This window comes from Pristiophorus japonicus, chromosome 1 (assembly GCF_044704955.1).
Source record: "Pristiophorus japonicus isolate sPriJap1 chromosome 1, sPriJap1.hap1, whole genome shotgun sequence".
NCBI classification, from domain to species: Eukaryota; Metazoa; Chordata; class Chondrichthyes; family Pristiophoridae; genus Pristiophorus; species Pristiophorus japonicus.
The window spans coordinates 332,426,006-332,440,677 of record NC_091977.1 but is presented as its reverse complement, the minus strand read 5'-3'; the positions used below and the strand labels follow the sequence as shown (position 1 = coordinate 332,440,677).

Here is a 14,672-nt window from a genome sequence, read left to right as displayed (position 1 = left end):
TAATAGCTGGAACCAGCTCCTCCAGTCGTCCTTTGATGCCAGGACCCAACCAGCAGCGATGCTATAAACCCGATATTATGTATGTAAACTTTACCAGTGTGTAAGACTTGCCACCAGGGGGCGCACCTGTGGGAAACCCAAGGGTCACCTGTACACCCCGGGCAAGCAGGTATAAAAGGCAGTCTACCATGCTGCTTCCTCACTCTGGAGTTACATTAAAGAGACCAAGGTCACAACAGTTTGAGCTTAAAGCACACCGTCTTGCCAAGTTATTCTGAACATAACACCCGATAACACTGGAAAGGAGTCCGATTTTAGAATACCCAAGCACAGTTTCATTTATTCCTCTTCATGGATTCCATAGTTCAGTGTAAAACTCTGTAATAGCTCTAAAAGCCTTTCAAATGAATAATATTGTGTCCAAAATCCACTTGAAATATATCAAACAATGTAGATTTATGATCAGGCAAGAGAGCGCAACTGTGTCTTGACTCTCGACAAATATGTAGTTCTAAAGTACAGTGCAGATAGTTTTATTCATTCCTATGGTGTGTATTACAGCCATCATTATAGTTCTGGCCACATCGTGAAGACTAAAGGCTGGAAAGGGCAGAGTCATCTGGAATAGATTTAGGTAACAATGAAAAAGTCATCTGGTTTACCTAGAATTGAACTTTGCTGGGCAATGGTGATACATTTCTTGCATTTAAATTTTTTTAAATGAGAGAATGAAAACCTGGATGGCAAGCCAGCCTGTGATTAAAATTTGTCAGGTGAAATCTATTCGGTAAATCACTCTGGATATGAGGCTAGGCAGCTGTGCTTCAGTAAGGGTTTAATGGGATTACTGACAGATCACTACCCCTGTGTTGTGGTTAGACAGTTCCTGAATACCATTTGTTTCCTACTTTTCTCAATATGTTCAGTTGGCTTTCCTCTATGTGCAGGAGAACATAAGAAAAGCTAAGGATGAGAAAAAGCCAATTTGGCCCTTTGTAAACCCTACCTCTCCCAGACCTGCATTCAACCGCACTTTGCCCCTGATAATCTTGACTCCAGTATCCTGCTTGATTGATCATTCCAAACATTGATCATCCTTTAAGAAGTCAAACCTTGGGATGATAAAAATATGGATTATAGCCTTGCTAGCAACTTTCTAAGATGGAAGAAGGCTGCGTTGGTGATGGAACAAATGTGGGCAAGGAAATTCAGCTCAGGATCACATTAAAGTGCCAGAAAACCAGATTTAGCCCGAGGCAGCACTTGGGAAAGGTGATGGAATTCAACGTCCTTAGTGGCCAAGAAAATGATTGAAATAGTTTTTTGTTGAATTTTCTTGGCTGTATACAGGAAAGTTTTGATCTAAGTTTATTACAATGCATTTGCATTAATTACTGTTTGATTCTGTTTCAATTCTATTTCTCTTTTAAATCACCCATCGCCTTTTTTCTGCTGTACTCTTTGCTGTTTCTTGCCCTGCTGCTTGTGACATCTTTGTGTGTGTGCCTGGCTCTTGTTTGCTCACAGATATAATTGACTTTTTCTACATCTTCCCGCACTCCACTGCAAATCAGCCATTGGCCGATGCCTGGTGCTGCCAGCATGGTGCCTGCTGCTGTTGGGAACTGCGGGGATTTCACTGCCACCAAACCCCTTCTTTCCGCAGGTTGTACTGTTACGTGTGTGTCCAGAATGCCATTGATTTCAGCACCTAAGAATATACTACCAGTACAAGGAAGGGCACTTTGCCGTCTGTTGGAACAACACATCATTTATTAAACGTGCACTTGATTGTTGCATCCTATTTTGTAACAAGTGACATATTATGGTTAAGGTCCTCGGTTATTGGCCATAACAGAAGACACCTCTGGCAATGAATAGAAACTTGCCAATAATAGAAGATTATACTGCTGATCGCTTTTCTGAAGTTTAAATATACTGCCTCTCCAGCAGCATTCCCTCCATTTCTCTGCTCTTGCTGCCAGTTCAAAGCTACCCCATGCACCTAGCTCCAGCTGCTGGACACAAGGTGGCCAAAACACCTCTGATGGAAGCGAGTGATGAAGGCACTTGCACACACTTCTAGCGATGCAGTTGGTCGTTTCTGCTGAGACCATTACTGACCACCCCATCTGGTATACCCCAACACCAGTACTTGCTAGTGGAGCTGTTAGTGCCGAGTTATACTGCAGTCTATATATCCCTGGTCAGGCAACGCAAGGCATGGCTCTATGCAAACAAACATGTATCCAGATGCAGAGCTCTGCTGAGTGGCATCAAAATGCTGTTTCAATTTTAATGTTAGTTAATCATCCAACATTAAACAATTTTTAAAAGTTCATGGGTGGTCCAAGTGAGCTTCTGGGAGTTCTCTCTTTCAAGTTGTTGCACGTCACTGGCAATTGTAGTTCAGTTGGTGGGATACTGAACGAAAGAAGAAAGAACTTGCACTTATATTTCATTTTTTCAACTTCAGGATGTCCCAAAGTACTTTACATGTAATGAAGTACCTTTTGAAGTGTACTCACTATTGTAATATAGGGAAAGGCAGCAGCCAATTTGTGCACAGTAAAGTCCTACAAACAGCAATGTGATAAATGACTAGATAATCCAGGAACATTCAACTCCTTGAGCCTGTTCATCGTTCAGTTAGCTCACAGCTGATCTGTACCTCAACTCCATTTATCAGCCTTTGCTCCATATCCCTTGATACCCTCACCCAGCAAAAATCTATCTATCTCAATCTTGAAAGTTTCAGTTAACCCCTGTAATCCATGGGGAGAGTGTTCCAGATTTCCACTACCCTTTGTGTGAAGAAGTGCTTCCTGAGTTCACCCCTGAACAGCCTAGCTCTAATTTTAAGGTTTATGGCCCCTTGTTCTTGATTCCTGCACAAGAGGAAATAGTTTTTCTGCTACAACTGCATTAATGCTGTTAGTGCAATCCACAGCAAAACAGCCCTCTGTGTAAAGAAAAGTGTTTCTCCTGCCCTCTGTCCCAAATCTTTTACCTTTAATCTTGTATCTATGGCCCCTTGATCGAGACCCCACTGGAATCACTATGTACCTTGTCCTATCCTTCATAATTTAAAACACCTCTGTCAAATGATCCCTTAAGCTCCTCTGTTCTGACAAAACAACCCCAGTTTTTTAAAGTTGTCTTCGTATTTGTATTTCCTCACATCGGGTAGCATCCAAGTGAATCTGTGCTTTACCCTCTCCATTGTCTCAACATCCTTCCTATAGCATCAAGCTTTAAACTGCACACAGTCCTCCAACTGTGGCAGTTGAGATTGTATCAGGGATTCAAGGTAGCAGCTACTTGATTTATAGAGGACCATACCACACACCACTGAATTTGGAGATTTAAGTTTTTTTTCTGCATTAATGTTTTTGGAAAAATATACATTCAAGATATGTATTCGTTCATGGGATGTGGGTGTCACTGGCAAGGCCAGCATTTATTGCCCATCCCTAATTGCCCTTGAGAAGATGGTGGTAAGCCGCTGCCTTGAACCGCTGCAGTCCATGTGGTGAAGGTACTCCCACATTGTTGTTAGGGAGAGAGTTTTCCAGGATTTTGACCGAACGACGATGAAGGAACAGCGATATACTTCCAAGTCAGGATGGTGTGTGACTTGGAGGGGAACGTAGAGCTGGTGGTGTTTCCATGTGCCTGCTGCGCTTGTCCTTCTAGGTGATGGAGTTCATGGGTTTGGGAGGTGCTGCTGAAGAAGCCTTGGCGAGTTGCTGCAGTGCATCTTGTAGATGGTACACACTGCAGACAAGGTACATCTGTGACAGAGGGAGTGAATGTTTAAGGTGGTGGATGGGGTGCCAATCAAGTAGGCTGCTTTGTCCTGGATGGTGTCGAGCTTCTTGAGTGTTGTTGGAGCTGCACTCATCCAGGCAAGTGGAGAATATTCCATCACACTCCTGACTTGTGCCTTATAGATGGTGGAAAGATTTTAGGGAGTCAGGAGGTGAGACACTCTCCCCAGAATGCCCAGCCTCTGACCAGCTCTTGTTGCCACAGTATTTATGTGGCTGGTCCAGTTACGTTTCTGGTCAATGGTGACCCCCAGGATGTCGATGGTCTGGGAATCGGCGATGGTAATACCATTGAATGTCATGGGATGGTGGTTAGACTCTCGCTTGTTGGAGATAGTCATTGCCTGGCACTTGTGTGACACGAATATTACTTGGCACTTATCAGTCCAAGCCTGAATTTCGTCCAGCATGCGGGCATGGATGCTTTATTATCTGAGGAGATGCGAATGGCACTGCACATAGCGAACATCCCCACTTCTGACCTAAGGTAAGGTATGATAACTTTTTTTAAAATGGCCCCTCCCTTCTAACAGCAATGCTCTAGTTTTTGTACATGTTTTTTTAATGCAGGCTATGAGTGACACTGGCAAGGCCACGTGTGTTACCTATCCCTAGTTACGCTAACCTGGTATTGGCGAGCTTTCTTCTTGAACTGCTGCAATCTTTAGCGTGATGCTGCTTCCACAATGGTGTTTGGTATGGAAACAAACCTCAGTGAAATTGTAGAGTATAAAATAATTTATGCAATGTTGTGCTATATTTTTCTTTAACTTAACTGGCCAGGCCTGCCTCAAGATTTAATTCCTTCCGGACATGCATAGTATTTACATAACTATTTTGACAGATAGCTATAAATGTTGGGAACTTATAGATAGCTATAATGTTGGTAATTATCCACTAGCACAATAAAACTATTTACTTGGATCATTAGAGGAAATGATAGTCTTATCTCCTTGTCTCAGTGATGATAGGAAAAATATGAGTTAGCTTTATGTTGTCTGAAAGTTTGAAAGGTTTTCTTAGTAGCATTATCAGTCTTCCTGTTTAATCTTGTCCAGGGTAATTATTTCTTTTATGCTGGCCTTTATATGCAGGGTTTTGAATACATGTGATTGAACACTGGTAATTGTAACGGCTATACGTGACACCCCATTCTGTTATTTAAAAAAAAGCCAATTACACTGATTTGTTATATAATCGTCTACCACAACAAAGGGGGAAAAATCACTCTCTCGGGGGACTACCATGAAAGTAGCAGGTAATTATATTCCGCACAATAGAAGGATTTGAATGCTTGTAAATTCCACTGTCTAGATAGTTTTGAAAGTACAGAGCCCAACAAAATGTAATTCTAGCCTCCTTTCTGAAAGAGCCTTTGGTGTCTTTTCAGATAATAAGAATGAAAAGCTAGGAGTAAGGAATGGCTCTCTAGGCATTTTTATTATTCACTGGACATTTGTCATTTTGAAATATGAGCAACTGATACTGAATACAATATCAGTGCTGAATACAATATCAATAATTCTCCCCTCAAAGAACTATGAACTGGAAAGGAAATTAAAAAAAATCTTTAACATGTCAAGAGGAATAAATGATTTCACTGAGAGTGATGGCTTCCGCTTTATTAACACAAGGCACATTGGAATCGTGATGCGTGCAATAGATCAGCCAGATTTAAGAACATAAGAAATAGGAGTAGACCATTTGGCCACTTGAGTCTGCTCCGCCATTTAATAAGATCAGGGCTGATCTGATCATGGACTCAGCTCCACTTCCCTGCCCACTCCCCATAACCTTTTATTACCATATCTCTCAAAAATCTGTCCACTTCCGCCTTAAATATATTCAATAACCCAGCCTCCACAGCTCTCTGGGGCAGAGAATTCCATAGATTTAAACCCTCAGAGAAGAAATTCCTTCTCATCTCAGTTTTAAATGGGCGGCCCCTTATTCTGAGACTATGTCCCCTAGTTTTAGTTTCCCCTATGAGTGGAAATATCCTCTCTGCATCCACTTTGTCGAGCCCCCTCATTAACTTATATGTTTTGATATCTTATTTACATAATACATCAAGCGAGAAACAAATTGTTACCTGAGACCATAAATTCCTAACCTTCAAAGGGTATTTGACTTACTTTGATATGTGTGGGTCTTCCTGTAATTCTAGGCAGCGTAATACAAATATGTGCAAATTATTTTTATTTTCATTTTCATCTAACCCAATGGAACATAACCAAGTGGATATCAAATTTTCCGAGTGGGAATGGCTGGCTTGTAGTCATAAACTTAGGAAATTAATGCAAAAATGAATTGATGTGTGTGTTTAATTACATATCAACACAAACACTGCTTTTCTTTTTATTCATTCTCGGGATGTGGGCATTGCTGGCAAGTCTAGCATTTATTGCCCATCCCATTGAGAAGGTGGTGGTGAGCCGCTGCCTTGAACCCCTGCAGTCCATGTGGTGAAGATACGTCGGCAGTGCGGTTATGAAGGGAGTTCCAGGATTTTGACCGACCGACGATGAAGGAACAGCAATATATTTCCAAGTCAGGATAGTGTGTGACTTGGAGGGGAACTTGGAGGTGGTAGTGTTCCCATGCATATGAGGCCCTTGTCCTTCTAGGTGGTACAGGTCGTGGCTTTGAAAAGTGCTGTCGAAGAAGCCTTGGCGAGTTGCTGCATTGCATCTTGTAAATGGTACATACTACAGCCGAGGTGCGCCAGTGGTGAAGGGAGTGAATGATTACGGTGGTAGATGGGGTGCCAATCAAGTGGACTGCTTTGTCCTGGATGGTGTCGAGCTTCTTGAATGTTGTTGGAGCTGCACTTATCCAGGCAAGTGGAGAGTATTCCATCACACTCCTGACTATAGAGCTACAGTAGTAGAGGATTCTATTGTAAGGGGGATAGATAGGCATTTCTGCGGTTGCAACCGAGACTCCAGAATGGTATGCTGCCTCCCTGGTGCAAGGGTCAAGGATGTCTCAGAGCAGCTGCAGGGCATTCTGGAGGAGGAGGGTGAACAGCCAGTTGTCGTGGTGCATATAGGTAAAAAGCGGGATGAGGTCCTACAAGATGAATTTAGGGAGCTAGGAGTTAAATTTAAAAAATAGGACTTCAAAGGTAGTAATCTCAAGTGCCACGTGCTAGCCAGAGTAGAAATAGCAAGATAGCTAAGATGAATACATGGCTTGAGGAGTGGTGCAAGAGGGAGGGTTTCAAATTCCTGGGACATTGGAACCAGTTCTGGGGGAGGTGGGACTAGTACAAACCGGACGGTCTGCACGTGGGCAGGACCGGAACCAATGCCCTAGGGGGAGTGTTTGCTGGTGCTGTTGGGGAGGGGTTAAACTAATATGGCAGGGAGACAGAGGGAAATAAAATGGGGGCAGAAGCAAAAGATAGAATGGAGAATAGTAAAAGTGGAGGGCAGAGAAACCCAAGGCAAAAATCAAAAAGGGCCACATTACAGCAAAATTCTAAAGGGACAAAGAGTGTTAAAAAGACAAGCCTGGAAGACTCTGTGCCTCAATGCGAGGAGTATTCATAATAAGGTGGATGAATTAACTGCACAGGCGGCTATTAACGATTATAATATAATTGGGATTATGGAGACATGGCTCCTGGGTGACCAAGGCTGGGAACTCAACATCCAGGGGTATTCAACATTCAGGAAGGATAGACAGAAAAGAAAAGGAGGTGGGATAGTGTTGCTGGTTAAAGAGGAAATTAACGCAATAGTAAGAAAGGACATTAGCTTGGATGATGTGGAATCTGTATGGGTAGAGCTGCGGAATACCAAAGGGCAGAAAACGCGAGTGGGAGTTGTGTACAGACGACCAAACGGTAGTAGTGAGGTTGGGGATGGCATCAAACAAGAAATTAGTGATGCGTGTAATAAAGGTACAGCAGTTATCATGGGCGGCTTTAATCTACATATAGATTGGGCTAACCAAGCTGGTAGCAATGCGGTGGAGGAGGATTTCCTGGAGTGTATTCGGGGTGGCTTTCTAGACCAATATGTCGAGGAACCAACTAGAGAGCTGGCCATCCTAGACTGGGTATTATGTAATGAGAGGGGACTAATTAGTGATCTTGTTGTGCGAGGCCCCCTGGGGAAGAGTGACCATAATGTGGTAGAATTCTTTATTAAGATGGTGAGTGACAGTTAATTCAGAGACTAGGGTCCTGAACTTAAGGAAAGGTAACTTCGGAGGTATGAGACGTGAATTGGCTAGGATAGACTGGCAAATGATACTTAAAGGGTTGACAGTGGATAGGCAATGACAGACTTTTATAGATTACGTGGATGAACTTCAACAATTGTACATCCCTGTCTGGAATAAAATTAAAACGGGGAAGGTAGCTCAACCGTGGCTAACAAGGGAAATTAGGGATAGTGTTAAATCCAAGAAAGAGGCATATAAATTGGCCTGAAAAGGCAGCAAACCCGAGGACTGAGAGAAATTTAGAATTCGGCAGAGGAGGACAAAGGGTCTAATTAGGAGGGGAAAATAGAGTATGAGAAGAAGCTTGCAGGGAACATAAAAACTGACTGCAAAAGCTTCTATAGATATGTGAAGAGAAAAAGATTAGTGAAGACCAACGTCGGTCCTTTGCAGTCAGAATCAGGTGAATTTATAATGGGGAACAAAAAAATGGCAGACCAATCGAACAAATACTTTGGAATTGTCTTCACTAAAGAAGACACTAATAACCTTCCGGAAATACTAGGGGTTTGAGGGTCTAGCGAAAAGGAGGAACTGAAGGAAATCCTTATTAGTCAGGAAATTGTGTTAGGAAAATTGATGGGTTTGAAGGCCGATAAATCCCCAGGGCCTGATAGACTGCATCCCAGAGTACTTAAGGACGTAGCCCTAGAAATAGTGGATGCATTGGTGATCATTTTCCAACATTCTATTGACTCTGGATCAGTTCCTATGGACTGGAGGGAAGCTAATGTAACACCACTTTTTAAAAAAGGAGGGAGAGAGAAAACAGGGAGTTAGCCTGATATCGGGAAAATGTTGGAATCAATTATTAAAGATGAAATAGCAGCGCATTTGGAAACAGTGACAGGACCGGTCCAAGTCAGCATGGATTTATGAAAGGGAAATCATGCTTGACAAATCTGCTAGAATTTTTTGAGGATGTAACTAGTAGAGTGGACAAGGGAGTACCAGTGGATGTGGTGTATTTGGACTTTCAAAAGGCTTTTGGCAAGGTCCCACACAAGAGATTGGTGTGCAAAATTAAAGCACATGGTATTGGGAGTAAAATATTGATGTGGATAGAGAACTGGTTGGCAGACAGGAAGCAGAGAGTCGGAATAAACGGGTCCTTTTCAGAATGGCAGGCAGTGACCAGTGGGGTGCCGCAGGGTTCGGTGCTGGGACCCCAGCTATATACAATATACATCAGTGATTTAGATGAAGGAATTGAATGTAATATCTCCCAAGTTTGCAGATGACACTAAACTGGGTGGCAGTGTGAACTGTGAGGAGGATGCTATGAGGCTGCAGGGTGACTTGGACAGGTTAGGTGAGTGGGCAAATGCATGGCAGATGCAGTATAATATGGATAAATGTGAGGTTATCCACTTCGGTGGCAAAACAGGAAGACAGACTATTATCTGAATGGTGACAGATTAGGAAAAGGGGAGTTGCAACAGGACCTGGGTGTCATGGTACATCATTCATTGACGTTTGGCATGCAGGTACAGCAGGCAGTGAAGAAGGCAAATGGCATGTTGGCCTTCATAGCTAGAGGATTTAAGTATAGAAGCAGGGAGGTCTTATTGCAGTTGTACAGAGCCTTGGTGAGGCCACACCTGGAATATTGTGTTCAGTTTTGGTCTCCTAATCTGAGGAAGGACGTTCTTGCTATTGAGGGAGTACAGCGAAACTTCACCAGATTGATTCTCAGGATGGCAGAACCAACATATGAGGAGAGACTGGATTAACTGGGATTGTATCCACTGGAGTTAAGAAGAATGAGATGGGACCTCATAGAAACATATAAAATTCTGACGGGATTGGACAGGTTAGATGTAGGAAGAATGTTCCCGTTGCTGGCAGTTCCAGAACCAGGGATCACAGTCTAAGAATAAAGGGTAAGCCATTTAGGACCGAGATGAGGAGAAACTTCTTCACTGAGAGAATGTTTAACCTGTGGAGTTCCCTACCGCAGAAAGTTGTTGAGGCCAGTTCGTTAGATATAATCAAACGGGAGCTAGATATGGCCCTTACGGCCAAAGGGATCAAGGGGTATGGAAAGAAACAGGAAAGGGTTACTGAAGTTGAATGATCAGCCATGATCTTATTGAATGGTGGTGCAGGCTTGAGGGGCCGAATGGCCTGCTCCTGCACCTAATTTCTATGTTTCTATGTTTCTATGACTTGTGCCTTGTACATGGTGAAAAGGCTTTGGGGCGTCAGGAGATGAGTCACTTGTCACAGAATAACCAGCCTCTGACCTGGTCTTGTAGCCACAGTATTTATGTGGCTGGTCCATTTAAGTTTCTGGTCAGTGATGACTCGAAGGATATTGATTTGACAATGGTAATGCCATTGAATGCCAAGGAAAGGTGGATAGAATGTCTCTTGTTGGAGATGGTCATTGTCTGGCACTTATGTGGCACGTATTTTACTTGCCACCAACAGTCCAAGCCTGGATGTTGTCCAGGTCTTGCTGTATGAGGGCATGGATTGTTTCATTATCTGAGGCATTGTGAATGGCACTGAGCACTGCAATCATCAGAAAACATTTCCACTATTGATCTTATGATGGAGGGAAGGTCAGTGATGAAACCGCTGAAGATGGTTGGGCCTAGGACACTGCCATGAAGAACTCTGTAATGGTGACTCGGGCTGAGATAATTAGCCTCCAACAACCACAACCATCTTCCTTTGTGCTAGGTCTGACTCCAACCACTGGAGAGTTTTCCTCCTGATCCCCATTGACTTCAATTTTACTAGGGTTCCTTGATGCCACACTCTGCCCTGGACATCAAGGCAGCATTTGACAGTCACTCTCACCTCACCTCTGGAATTCAGCTCTATAGGCTGTAATGAGGTCTGGAGCCAATTGCTTCCAGTCGGAACCTAAACTGAGCATTGGTGAGCAGGTTGTTGGTAAGTAAGTGCCGCTTGATAGCACAGTCGCCGACACCTTCCATCACCTTGCTGATAAGAATTAGGAGCAGGAGCAGTTCATTCGACCCCTCGAGTCTGCTCTGCAATTCAATAAGATCATGGCCGATCTTCTACCTCAACTCCACTTTCCTCAACTATCCCCATATCCCTTGATTCTCTTAATGTCCAAAAATCTATCGATCTCTGTCTTGAATATATCCACAGCCCTCTAGAGTAGAGAATTCCAAAGATTCACCACCCTCTGAGTGAAGAAGTTTCTCCTCATCTCAGTCCTAAATGGCCGACCCCTTATTCTGAGACTGTGACTCCTGGTTCTAGACTCCCCAGCCAGAGGAAACATCCTCCCTGCATCTACTTTCAAGCCCTGTAAGAATTTTGTATGTTTCAATGGGCCCAAGTCCCCCCTGCCCCGGCTTAAAACGCGCATCTCTATAAGGTGCGCTGACTTTGTCGAATAAAAACCGCGCCGAAAACTTACCTCGTTATTCTCCCCACTCCTGGAACATTGCAGGCCCTTGGCGTGGCGCAGCACAAGTTGTGGGGGGGGGGCGGAGCTAGGGCTGTGCTGAATCAACACAGCTGGCGGGGGGCGGGGCTAGGGCCCAGCGTGTTTGTGAGTGCCGGCAGCATTGAGCATGCGCGCATGCGTAATGGATCAGTAACATAGCAACATAGAAAATAGGTGCAGGAGTAGGCCATTCGGCCCTTCGAGCCTGCACCACCATTCAATATGATCATGGCTGATCATTTTTGCAACTTTAGTACCCCATTCCTGCTTTCTCTCCATACCCCTTGATCCCTTTAGCCGTAAGGGCCACATCTATCTCCCTCTGGAATATATCTAACGAACTGGCCTCAACAACTTTCTGTGGTAGAGAATTCCACAGGTTCGCAATTCTGTGAGTGAAGAAGTTTCTCCTTATCTCGGTCCTAAATGGCTTACCCCTTATCCTTAGACTGTGACCCCTGGTTCTGGACTTCCCCAACATCGGGAACATTCTTCCTACATCTAACCTGTCCAATCCCGTCAGAATTTTATATGTTTCTATGAGATCCCGTCTCATTCTCCTAAATTCCAGTGAATATAAGCCTAGTCGATCCAGTCTTTCTTCATATGTCAGTTCTGCCATCCCGGGAATCAGTCTGGTGAACCTTCGCTGCACTCCCTCAATAGCAACATTGGCAATCGGAAAGGATGAAAGGAATGTGTAAAGTATAAGGAGGGGACTGTGAGCTGAGTAGTTGTGTGACTGACCGAGTCTGATCTCAGGATGTAGGAGCTGAGGATATAATGATCGGGTCACATTGGGTGGGGTGACCTGGGGCAACAGTCGATGGGACCCTGGGCTGCGAGGGTTAATTCCCGACGGGTGAGAGTGTGTATACATAGGCCTCTATCTCAGGTGGGCTCGGGGTCTGGAGGCAGCAATGGAAGTGATGCGGCAGTGGTTAGGATTTAGCGAGGTTAGTGCGATGGGTGTCCATGGGCCGAGGAATCCAGCGACTGATTGGATTAGAGTATGTGAGACACACAGACACAGGCCCAGATCGGGGGGCCTAGGAGATGAGGCGACTGTGCAGCTCGTGGAGCTGATCTTGGAGCAGCACAATATGGTTAACCTGCCTCTCACGGGCAGCGCAGGGCACCATCACTTTGCCCACACACACCGCGTCGGCCCTCTGCTCCTCCTTGGCCTTCGTAAAGGCTGGCGATGGGAATATGGCAAAATGGGAGGGAACCCGGGCCCCAGCACGCTGTACAGACATTCGGTCCACTTCATCCTTGATGCGCTCGATGCTGTTGCTAAGCTGCCGGCGTCTGGCTGTCTGTTCCAGGAGTTGAGCTGCCGGACTGCCTCTTCCCTCTGTGGGCGTAGAACCTGGGGCTCGGTGCGAGATGTCCATCACTCTGACCCGAGCACTGATCTGCTGGAGGTTGTCCAGCAACTGGCTGGTCTTCCTGCTCAGAGCCCCGATCACCGCGTCCTCCACCTTCCCCTCCTTGGTCACCGACAGCTTAAGGACGTGGATCGGGGGGTGAGTCGCCAACTTGGCCCGCATCCGGGCAGCCTTTAGTTGGTTGTTTGTTTGACAGAGAGTTGGAGAGCCTCGATATGCTGCAATAGTAATGGCGAGTCCCTGATCTGCACCGGGCCGTAACCCCCCCGAAACCTGCACTGCCTTGGAGATCTCTTCTGCTTGTTGCGAGCCTCCTGGCCCTGGCCGAAGGGCTTGTTGGTGCGTGCTGCAGTCGGCGAGGTCGGACTTTTTATTTTTTAGTCATTCACTTATTTTTCATTTATTATTGATGATGGTTTTTATGCTTCTTTAATGTTTTTGTGGAGGTGTTTAGTGCTTTGCAAAATCTTCTCTCCTCCCTCCCCCCCCCTCCTCACCCCAATCTCTGGCTAGCTGCGCTGATTTCTTAATTCACCACAAGGTTTTTCTGAACGGACACAGGTGGCCTCATACACTGGCCTAAGTTGGTTTGGAGTAACTTTTAGCTGGTTAAACTTGCTTAAATGGCCAAAGCAGGCGTAACTGGCTGGTAACGCCCCCTTTTGGAAAAAAAAACTAAACTTAAAAAAAAGCCTAACTAACTAACTTACACTGGAGCAAATTAAATGTGGAGAATTGCGATTTTTAAGTTACTCCAAAAAAATCTAGTTACTGCAAGAAAAACGGAGCAGTCCTGGGGAAACTTGGGCCCAATGAAACCACCTCTCATTCTTCTAAATGCTAGAGAATATAGGCCTAATCTACTCAGTCTCTCCTCATAGGACAATCCCCCCATCCCAGGAATCAGTCTGGTGAACCTTTGTTGCATTATCTCTATGGCAAATATATCATTCCTTGGGTTAGGAGACCAAAACTGTACACGATACTCCAGGCGCAGTCTCACCAGGGCCCTATGTAATTGTAATAAGACATCTTTACTCTTATACTCAAATCCTCTTGTAATGAAGGCCAAAATATAATTTGCTTTTTTAATTGCTTGCTGTACCTGTATATGAACTTTCAGTGATTCGTGTACAAGAATACCCAGGTCCCTCTGAACACCAACATTTCCCAATCTCTCACCATTTAAAAAGTACTCTGCTTTTCTATTTTTCCTTCCAAAGTGGATAACTTCACATTTCTCTACATTATATTCCATTTGCCATGTTCTTGCCCACTCACTTAGCCTGTCTATATCCCCTTGAAGCCTCTTTGCATCTTCCTCACAACTTACTTTACCATCTAGCTTTGCATCATCAGCAAACTTGGATATATTACATTTGATCTCCTCATCCAAATCATTGATATAGATTGTGAATAACTGGGTCACAAGCACCGAACCTTGTGGCACCCCACGGATGATTGAGAGTAGGCTGATGTGGTGATAATTGGCCGGATTGGATTTGACTTGCGTTTTGTCAACAGAACATATCCAGGCAATTTTCCACTTTGGGTAAATGCCAGTGTTGTAGCTGTACTGGAACAACTTGACTGGAGGCGTGGCTAGTTCTGGAGCACAAGTCTTCAGCACTACAGTTAGAATGATGTCGGGCCCATGGCCTTCGCTGTATCCAGTGTGTTCAGCTGTTTCTTGATATCATGTGGAGTGAATCGAATTAGCTGTAGACTGGCATCTGTGATGGTGGGGATCTCAGGAGGAGGTCAAGATGCATCATCTTTTCGGCG

At 44.5% G+C, this 14,672-nt stretch overlaps 1 protein-coding gene across 3 annotated transcripts in view; it reads left to right on the top strand.

Moving 5' to 3' along the window:
• bbs9 (Bardet-Biedl syndrome 9) overlaps positions 1-14,672 on the top strand; it is an 852,590-nt gene that overhangs the window by 191,222 nt on the left and 646,696 nt on the right. The window lies entirely within an intron of this gene.